Source organism: Papio anubis, chromosome 3 (genome assembly GCF_008728515.1).
Source record: "Papio anubis isolate 15944 chromosome 3, Panubis1.0, whole genome shotgun sequence".
NCBI lineage: Eukaryota > Metazoa > Chordata > Mammalia > Primates > Cercopithecidae > Papio > Papio anubis.
The window spans coordinates 143,798,232-143,808,956 of NC_044978.1; the positions used below are offsets into that span (position 1 = coordinate 143,798,232).

The window sequence follows — 10,725 nt, forward strand, 5'->3', positions numbered from 1 at the left end:
AGTGACTCCATTTTAGTTTGGTTTGGTTTGGTTTGTTGGGGCCTAGTGCATGAGCTCAGTTCAAAATAATGGCCTCCGTAATTCTGTTTAAAAAAAATTCTGCTTTTTGGCCAGGTTTCACTTTATCAAGAGTGTAACCAATACTTAGGGCCCTTAGCACCACTCTCAGTTACCATCATTTTGGGTTTTTGTTCTCAGCATGTCATTCATAGGTTACAGTGTCCTCATGGTTGCACATTTCTTTCAGCTTTTGTCATTCCAGTTGAAGAGAGATCATTTGATGTTCTAGAGATGGCTGCATGCAAACATTTAAAACCTTTGAGAGAATACAGTGCACCAGGGAGAATATTATTATGATTATTGGGAGGATAATACCAAGAGTTTAGAGTATGGTCCCTTACCCAAGGTCCCCATAAACCAAACCGTGTAAAATTAAATACATTTAATAATGAGCTGAATGAAGAGTCTACTCACTTGACTAAGTGGTCTTTTCGTTAATACCCTACAACTGAATTTTAATAATCTACATTTGATATATTTCTCCATAGGCCACAAGTGTCAGCAGCTGCACAGGTACTTTTCTGTTTAGCTACTTCTATTAACTTAGCATAACTTCCACAAGAGAATTTGAAGTCTGTGTGTAACGATAGCCTTTAAAGTAGAATTTGCTGTAGAGCCTATTATGAGGGTGACAATTCTAATTATTGTCTTTTATCCTGAACTATGGAAAAAGGACCCAGAAAAATGTTGTCCTGCTAGAAAAGTGAAGGCCTCCTGGCAATGGTCTCTTTATCCATAAAGAGGAGTTTTGAGTGATGATGAGGCAACATATGTACCACCAAAGTTTCTCACCTACATTTTGCCTTCATCTTTTATGTATTAAAGTATAAGGTTATTCATGTATAAGGCTGGCTGCAAAATCCTTCACAAATAAAACTATACCCTGTAAGTGCACACAATAGACCCCTTTTCATTCCTATTATTTATAGAAGCATAAACAAAGAAAAAATATTTAAAGATAAGAGTCTTGTGATAGTAGTAGAAGTCATGATCTATAATCTTGGGAAAAGCTGTTTGAATCAAGGATGCCGTCTTCTTCTGGGGAGAAACTTTCCTGGTTAGTTTTACCTTAAAGGTTCCAATGGGTGTACAGTTCCAGGAGTGTGGACCCTTCTCAGTTGTGAGATTATGAACCTAAGGCTCAAGGCTCCAAAGTTTTGCTGAAGTATGGATGGGAAGAACAGTCTTTCTCTAATGTTCTCAGAAGATCCAATCTTAGGGCTCTAGATTGTGAAGGGATTATCCTCAGTGAAACACAAAAAGCTCTCTTTACCTGGTGAAAATACACTGTAGTATAATAATCTACTGTTATAACACCAGTCCTCTTGCATGGGAAAGTTTTTATGCTACCAGAAAACATGCATTGAAAATGACAATTGAATGAAATCCCTTTATAAATGTTTAAATGGCCCATCAGGTAGCCAAATGTACATGAAGCTTTGATTGTCTTCCCAGGAAAATGGAACCAAAACATTGGTTTTAAACTAGTCCCACAATTTATAAGTCACCACATCAATATATTCAATTTGGATTATTTTATATTTTCCATGCTGAGTCATGAAATGCAGAAACCTTAATAACAAAAGTTTTAAGGACTCAGGAAGGACAAGATGGCCATCCTGGTTCTTCATGAGTCCTTACTTAACACTGGACTTACATCCTCTTGAATACTAGTTGTTTCTAAGATTTAGGTGCACGGCACTGACAACTTATGTGTTATCAGAGGTAATTTGACTTAGATCATGGAGTTCATTCAAACTGTATATTTAAACAATTTTAGTATTGGCTGATTTAGCATGATAATCTAGAGCTTGATTTTGAATGGTTTGTTTAATATTAAAGGTTTGAAACATCGGATATTACAAAATAGAATCTTAGGTTACCATAAGTCATCCATTTAGCCAAAATGATAACCCAAAAAACTTTTAAAGGAAAAAACATTATTCTTATACAGAGTAGACTCAGCTTTCTAAAATAAGACCCAGTGGAGATAGCATGAAGCCAACTGACTCTGTCTCCTTTCTTTCCCTTCCTCTCTTTTTCTTTTGTAGTTTACTTAAAAGGTAAACAAAAATCTTTCATTATCTTTTAATATTAATATTTAATTTTTATAAATAAATAATAATATTTAATATTTTAATTTTAAAATATTATCTTTTTAAAAGAGAAAACCAAATTTTATGTCTCCATTAGTATATTTTCAATGTTAAAGCTAGTAAAGTAACACTTTACAAATCTATTCAGTTTTAATTAGTTTGACCATAAGGTAAGATTTTTATAAACCTTTTATAACCCTTTATAATTTTTTTTTTCTCAGAGCAGAACAATGGTCTAAGAAAGCTCTGCTGCACAGAGAGAGAGAAGCCCAAAATCTGAGTGGTAAGAAATTCTTATCTTTTTGCCGGGATGCCAGGCTTCTGGTTTCCCTTTCCGTGAGCATCCCTAGTGATTCAGCTTCTCACAACATAGCTTTGGGGGCCAAGATGCAGCACAAAGGAAAATTATCTTTTTTCATTCTGGCCAGAGTAAAATATGGTGACAAAACAGACATTAGCCGCTCTGCTTAGCACCCAATATCAAATTGGCAAGGCTCCAACTCGTCTCTGTTTGGGCCCCACCATTGTAAATCCAACCTCCGACCAGGAGTTTCAACATGTGGTCTCTGGGCCAGATGGCCGCCCTGAGTAATAGAAAAGATAAGGGAAAGGTGGAGAGAGAAAAGCATTGCCTGTGGCAGGGTCAGGAAGGCAAAATGATCAGGGAGGCCAGAGAAAGACCCACCCATTGCAGCCACACTGAAAAGTTCAGGCGGCTGCTTCTCAGTAGAAAGGGGATCTTTTCCAGCAGTCTCATCAGCTCTCAAGTTTCCCCTTTTAGGGAGGAAAAAGCTCCCCATGTCCCATGATCCTGTACATGCCTAATCCTGTCACCTACAGCCATCAGCAAAGAGTGCAAGGCAGATTATTCCAAAGACAATAGCAGTTGACCTCCTGTAGTGCCAAACTCTTTCTTAGCCAAAAGGGACTTTACCAAGAGCCTTCATTTTTGAATGTACTTCAATGCATTGTTTATTCAGAACGTTCCACTGTAAGTTATCTTTAGTAAGATTTTGTCATTTCTGTAAGACTTCATTGCCTCCCAGGCCTAAAGTATAAGCCAGGAAGAACTCAGTTTTCCAGAAATTAAGGATCCCATTTTTACCTAAAATACTGGCTTTACTCTCAGGTTCTCTTGATTAACTTAGCCAATGATTTTTTTTCCTACATAAGTGCACAAGAAAAATTAAACAAAGGGGTGGAACACAAAAATCCCTGTGAATTTTTAAAAGTCAAAGTTTATAACCCCTGCAATATTACAGCTTACTACCACTTCTTTTCTGACCCAGCCAGAAGTGAGAGGCCTCTAACTAGATCCAAGCCAGTTAATTCTTTGATCAAATCTGTTCCCAGACCTAGTCCAGTTTCTGTCACGACTCCAAACCCAGTTTGGATCAGAAATTTGCTCAAAGAAACTCAGAGAGCTCAAAACACAAATCCGTGGAGCTCTGAAATCTGAGAGTAAGCTTACCCATGATCCCCAGTGGCTCTGAGAAATCAATGGACACAAGTGGGTCCTGCAGGTACCTTGCGTGTTCACTCAGCGCTGCTGGGGCATGCTAGAAGCTCCACTTCAGATCCCGCTTCTGACACCATCTGATAAAAGAAAAACTTCAGCTGAATTAAATTTAAAGAATTTAATTAAGCAGTAAATGATTCGCGAATTGGGCAGCCCCCAGAATCACAGCAGATTCACAGAGACTCCAGGAGTGCCTCATACTCAGAACAAATTCATAAACAAAAAAAGGAAAAGTGGCTTACAGGAATAGGAAGTGAGGTACAGAAATGGTGAAATTGGTTACAGCTTGATGTTTGCCTTACTTGAACGCAGTTTGAACATTCAGCCTCTATGAGTAGTTGAAGTATGGCTGCTGGGATTGGCCAACACTCAGCCACTGTTACAGGTGCATACGATTAAGTTAGAGTTTCAATTTTGTCTGACTATTAAACTAGGTTACAGTTCATTCACAAAGATTCAAATATAGAATTACAGAGTCCTTCTCAGGCCATATTTAGTTTACTTTAACAATGGGCATGAAGTCCTCAACATTGGGAAGGCGAAAAAATGGCATAAGATAGATATTTAAATTCATGAATCTTAGTCACTCAGTACTTTTCTACATTAAAATTAAAAGAAGCAATATTTAAGAAGAGAAGTCAAGGTCCTCGTGGCGTTTATGAGCCAAGTGCACCAGGGAACTAATTAGTAATTGAAAGGAGTCTCTTAAACAGCAACTGCTGTCATAAAATCCACAAATAACACAGGAGGTGGGTTATAGAGTTTTTAAATGGCTAGATGTGCATAGAATACTGTTTAAAAGCAAAAGAATACATTGATAGCTTCAAGCAGCCACTGATAGTAAAGAGAAAATAAAAAATAATTGGTATTAAATATTGTCTGGAGTCATTTAGTGAAAACATTGGTTCTCAAAGTGTGGTTCCTGTGGACCAGCAGCATTAGCATCATCTAGCAACTTAGAATGCAAATTCTCAGCCTCCACTCCAAAACTACTGAATCTGAGCCTCTGGGGTGGAAGTCAGAAATTTGTGTTCTAACAAGCCCTCCTGGTGATCCTGTGGGATACTCAAGTTTGAGAACCACTGTTGTGGAAATGAGGAGTCCTGACCACAAGGCAGTGTGGTAAGGTGTCCAAAAGTACCAGCGTTGAAGTAAGACAACCCTGAGTTTGTATCTCACATCTGGTTCTAGCTGTGTGAAGTCGGGCAAGTACTTACACCTTCTAAGTCTATTTATTAGTGTGCCTATCCTAGAGGTTTTTTGCAGGGATTAACCAAGAACATTCATGAAACCATATTAGCTACTGTTTCATCATCAGCGTCATCTTAGGACTCTCTGAAGGCATGACTATATTCTTTCCCTGAGTATGAAGGCACTGCATAGTCAATGTTCAATACATTCTATAAAAGATAACAAGAAGATGGGTACCATTTCATGGTAAGATTTGCATATGAATGGATAAATTAATAATAATAACAACGTCTATATGCTTACTATATATTTGACATTGTTTTAAATGTTTACATATATTAACTCACCATAATCCTGTAAGATAAGGTCTATTATTATCTCTACTTCACAGATGAGGAAATTGAGGCACAAAGGGCTAAGTGCCTGAAGTTACAAAGGTAGAAAGTGATTAAATACAGACAATTTGCCTCAAAGTCTGTGTGCTTAACCACTGTGCTACATCATTTCTCAAAGTTAAAAACAAGTTTTGACATTTAAGGCATGGATTTCAATTGTCTAGAAAAATACACTCACATGGAATATCTCATTCTCCAAGAAATCAGAAAAAAATGAAACATTTTATTCTTATTTCTACTACGTGCCCTCTCAGCATCTCTTCCATATCCATTAAATGCATCCAACTGATTCCAAAGAAAAGGTGGTAGCCTGAAAAGCAGGATGACTATTCCCTCTAAAATGGAAGAAGTAATAGAGCCAGGGAGAGCCAGTGAGAAATCCACAGGATGGGAACATACATTGAGTTGCCCAACTTCTCATTTTCTCAGTGCAAGGGCATTCCAGGAAAACAGAACAAACTATTACCCTCTGGCAGCAGCAGTATCTCTGCTATGTCTGAGTCAGATACTCAGACAGTTGAATGTACTATGGGGAAATAAGAATGGAGCTCAAGCTGGGCATCCTGCCTTGCTTTGAGTGGCACTCTGTGTGCCTGAGCAAACTGCCTGTATACCTATGACTGGATGAGAGGAAGCAGTTTCCTTGACTTTGCTTGATAGATTTTACTGGCATTTGTCGGGCTTTTAAAACTTCTCAGTGTTTGAAACAAGAGAGTTTAGGCTCCAAGACTGCAAAAAAGGAGGCAGTTTTTAGATAGAAAGCTGCAAGACAGATCAATTTTACCCTTAACTCATTCAATCTCCAGTTTTTGAATGCCTGCCATGTTCTTTCGGCTTCTTCAAGGTGACCAATCCAAACAATTCACTCACTGTTTCAACACTCTCAATTGCCAGTATTTAAAAGACATACAGTGTTGTGATAAGAAAAAAAGAAAAAGAAAACTCCCTCCATACTTCCCAATGCCAGAAAACAATCTAAAATGAAATTGAGAGAATGTGAGATTAGCTTTTCCTCTTATTATTTAAGATGAAATATTCATTGGACCGGGTTTTTGGCAGAATGGAAATTTCAATGTGTGCTTACTCCTCTTGTTAGCTCTTACTGAAAATGCCATCTCATTTCTCACACACACTCCCTGAACATCTTAGCTAATATGTCTGGAAAAAGACATTCAAAAGGAAATATCTATGTTTTACTCTATAAATTTTTCCACTATCTACTCTGTAAAGAAAAACTAGAAGCAATAAGATTTCCTGTAGGTCAGAGTAAAATGCTTCCTTTCACTATTGCTATACATTTACACCAATCATAAGAGTTTTTCTCAATGAGAAAATTTTCTCCAGCTTTGATATCCAACTTTGTGCAAAGAATCACTAAAAGTTAAAGTACCTTAAGCTTCTCCTGGGTGTGTAACAATATGAAAGAACTAATATTAGTTTTTAAGTGTGATAATACTGGTTTTCTTATTTATCTGATCTCATGCAGGAACTAAGCTTCCCACATAACAGAAGAAGAGGTGTGTATAAGGTCTACAGAACAAATTGCCTCAATGTCTTTTGTAACAAAGGTATGAGGTAAACTATGCCTTTGTATAGTTTACAAACCTTTTGTGGGTGTAATGAATTTAAAGGGAATATCTTCTTATTTTCCACCTTATAGAATTTCTTTTGGTAACCCCCAAAACTCTCAGTGAGGAATATTTCATGTAGTTTTTATGGTTGTGTTCTAGGTTGAAGAGATGAGGGAGCAATGGGAGCTGTGGCTTCCTCCCTCCGCCATCAACACTCTGCTAGTATGGGCAGTTGCCAGCGTGGACAGGGTTGCAGGCTTGGGCCAAGAAAGATGTAAGTGTAGGTACCTGCAGCAGAGCTGAGAATAACCAAGTAGACAAGTAAGACACCTTTGGGGGAAAGAAAAATTAAAAAGTAAAAGAAATAACAACAAAATTTTCATTCCAAATATACAGAGTGAAATTACAATGTAAGATTGATTAACAGTGTGAAACTAATCTCCTTCCCAGATAACACTAATTACCAAAGGATAAATAGTAACCTTACAGTGGACAAACCTGGCAGTCCCATCTTAACCCAAGTGATCAAAGTTAACATCAACAGGAACGGGGTATTCACATCATAGTGATCAAAGTTAACATCAACAGGAACAGGGTATTCACATCATATGCCTCCTGGTAGGATACCCTGACAGCAACACGACATGACTTCCTGCCAAAGCCACAAGGTGACATCAGACAACCCCATACTTGAGGGGTAGTCTACAAAACAAATGGCCTATACTATTCAAAAAAGTCAATATCATTAAATTCAAAGAAGACTGTTCCAAGTGAAAGAGATTAAAAGGACATGATAACTGAATGCAACACATGATCTAGAGAACATTATTGGGACAAAATGTAAAATCTGAAGAAGGTCTGTAAATGAGATACTAGTATTGTTTTAATATTAAATTCCTGATTTTAATCAGTGTGTTGTGGTTATGTAAGAGAATGTGCTTGCCTTAGGAAAACACACTTTGAAATATTTAGGAGTAACAGGATTCATGTCAGCAACTTTCTCCCAAACAGTTCCGAAAAAACAATACAGAGAAAGAAGAATAAAGCAAAAACTGTAGAGTAAAAATGTTCTTTGTTGGATCCCAGCAACTTTTCTGTAATCTGAAATTATGTCAAAATTTTTAAAATTGAAATGCAGAACTTTAGGATAAATATGATGTCACTACAGTTCAAGGAAAAAGGGAAAAAAATAGTTCACTCTCTTACAGAGAGTCTCCTTGAGGGCACGTGCCAGTCTCTAGACTTGCTTCCCTGTCCTACTGTTCATTTATCTTTTCCCTGCAAATGTTCTCACAGCTTCTCACTGCCAACCCCTTTCCAACTCCAGAAAACCCTTACCATCTTGAGACCAGTGCAATACGCTGAACTCAATAAGCTAGTGCTCAAACACTGGGTAATTCTGACCAGAATGAAATAAACAGAGGGAGGGGGCTAGAGTGGATGAGGGTGGCATATTAAGAACATGCCTGAGATGAGGTCCTTCCATTGGTGTGACATGCCTCCCCATCCTTCCTGCTCAGTTAGAAAATAATTATTGTATCAAACTGGCATATCTGTTTTCTTGACACACACATGCAAAAGAACAAGAAATGATTTTTCAGAAACTACAGAATTGTCCGGAGCTGCGTGCCCCGGCCATAGCGAATAATGATTGACCATTAATGCCTGAGCTCTATACATTTCCACCTCATACCTCCTCCCTAGATTTACCTTCTTCCCTGTATTAATATCCCATAAAAGATGGCGCTCTTCCTGCTTCTTCTTCACCCATTTTTCCCGCGCCCGCGAAAATCACTACCTAACAGCGCAGGCGTAACATGACGTCCAACCAGAGAAACTGAAACCTACCTGGCCACGCCCACCGCGATGAGATCATCACCGCCTTGGCCCGACACCTGCCCCTCCTAATGTATATAAGACATTGTATTACCGCCAATAAACGAGACTTGATCAGAACACTGTCTTGTCTCCATTTCTCGTGTCTCTTGTTCCCCAAATTCCCACCCCCTCTTCCAGGGCCTACTTTGACGATCCCGCGGGACGGGACACAGAATAGGTTCATACTGAAGAGGAGATTGTTCTATACAAATTGAATGATCTTCACACACTCCCTTTTCCAGTCAGGAGACAGCACTTTTTGTTATGAATGTTCATTCCAACTACTACTCTCATACTCATCCTCTAGTTTCCAAACACGGGGAGAGGCTTATTGGTGGGTAAGACAAATCTCTCTCTTCAAGAAACAGAGCTGTCAGTCGTTGCTTATCAAATTCTGGCCACCAAAAGACCCAGGGAAGCTCTGAAATTACAGATTTTCTATACCTTAGTCTAGATAAATATTTTAGGTTGGGTGTTCCCACAGGAATGCAGCAGGAGAGGACATCATCCTTCATCCATAATAACTGCCGGGGATGTTGGGAATGGGCAAATATGGAGTGAGGGTTTGGGGCTGCCAAGTTCCAACTTTCCTCTGGTATCTTTGTTCAATATGGTCTCCTCTTTCTGGAATCCATCCCCAACCTTAGAGTCTACTGTCTATTCTCCCTTCCTAATACCTTTCCATTTTGCAGTTTGTTTCCACCCAGTTGCTGTCACCCTCATTCAGGCTGTAAGCTTAGCCCTTAACCTAAAAGGTACCAGTTAGAGGAAGCACTGGGAGGTAAACAAAATCCAACTCAATGTCATTAAAAGAACTATACCTGCCAGTCCTAATAAGAAAAAATGTGAAAATAGTTTAGAGTGGAGTGACACAGTTATAGACTAGTTGAAATCAACAAATGGACCAAATGTGGTAGAGAAAAGTATTAGGTAATGATGACTTGAATCTGGAGAACTCAGGCACATTGACAAAGATGTCACAAAATTTTCAAGGATATCTGTAATGCTAGAGCTCAAATGTCTCAGATGATATATCTGGTCAATGTTCAACCTCAGCCAGCTAAAAGTATAACCTCCGAAGTGCTTATCATGCTAACCCTGAAATTGTTTGGATAGCATAATTGTTTCCTAGAGAATCAATAGCTGTAAACCTGTAGAATTACATATATAGGATTAAGTGAATCAAACTTATAGTACTAATATTTTTAGTAAGGTTTAGAAATAGTCACTATATTTAGGAGAATTTGACCTGTTACTAAAATCATCTGTGTAATTCCAAATTAAAGTGATGAGACTAATTGACAAAGATTCTATGTCAAAATTAATCAGTATTAGAGACTTTAAAAAAGTCTAAGAGAAATCTGCTATAATTTAAATTTATCCTATTATGATAGTTATGTAAGTACCAAGAAGGTTTTTTCAGATGACTAAAGAACTTAAATATGAAAAGGAAATGTATCAACTTCATCAGTGTAGTTTAAGATGTTTAAGGGGGTTTAAGTTTATAAATGGAATCAAACATTAATTAAACACCGCTTTAAAAGTAATTTTTAAAATTTGCGAGATGTCTAAGTAGAATAAAATATTTCTAGTTATTTTACTAGATGTCTAAGTAGAATAAAATAATTAAGTTAAATCTACTTAAATGTCTAAGTATACTAAAATAAGTTAAATTTCAAAGCTTAAAGAAGAGCTATGTTTGTTACATACAAACTTAATAAATTGAATATTAAATTTTTTAAATGAAGTTTGATTTGGATAATCCTTTTGGGACCCCAAAACTACACATAAGAACAGAAAACTTCCGTTGACAAGATGGCCACAGTCGCGTCCTAACTGGGATCTCCTTCTGTGTTTTCCCTCATGGTGTAGTTTACACATAGCTAAGAGATGATGTTCCCAAAATACCGTTATGGAACTTGTCTCTTCAAAAATCAATAATATTTTTACTTTTCCATTTTTTTGTATAAACAAGGGAAAAACTAAAATAAATCTTTGTGTTTTACTTCATCCAT

General features: G+C 37.5%; 1 protein-coding gene across 5 annotated transcripts in view; it reads right to left on the minus strand.

The window, feature by feature from the left end:
- GRXCR1 (glutaredoxin and cysteine rich domain containing 1) overlaps positions 1-9,848 on the minus strand; it is a 360,439-nt gene extending 350,591 nt beyond the window's left edge. For 2 of the 5 annotated variants that reach the window (XR_002522023.2, XR_002522024.2), the window contains exons 1-2: positions 8,543-9,848; positions 3,684-3,752 (exon numbers count right to left, since the gene is read on the minus strand). The gene's annotated coding sequence lies outside the window, so the exon portion shown is untranslated. Of the gene's footprint in view, positions 1-3,627; positions 3,753-8,542 lie in introns of all 5 variants that reach the window. The other 3 variants (XR_001902460.3, XR_001902459.3, XR_002522022.2) reach the window with 2 other exon arrangements.
- Positions 9,849-10,725: the final 877 nt, after the last annotated feature.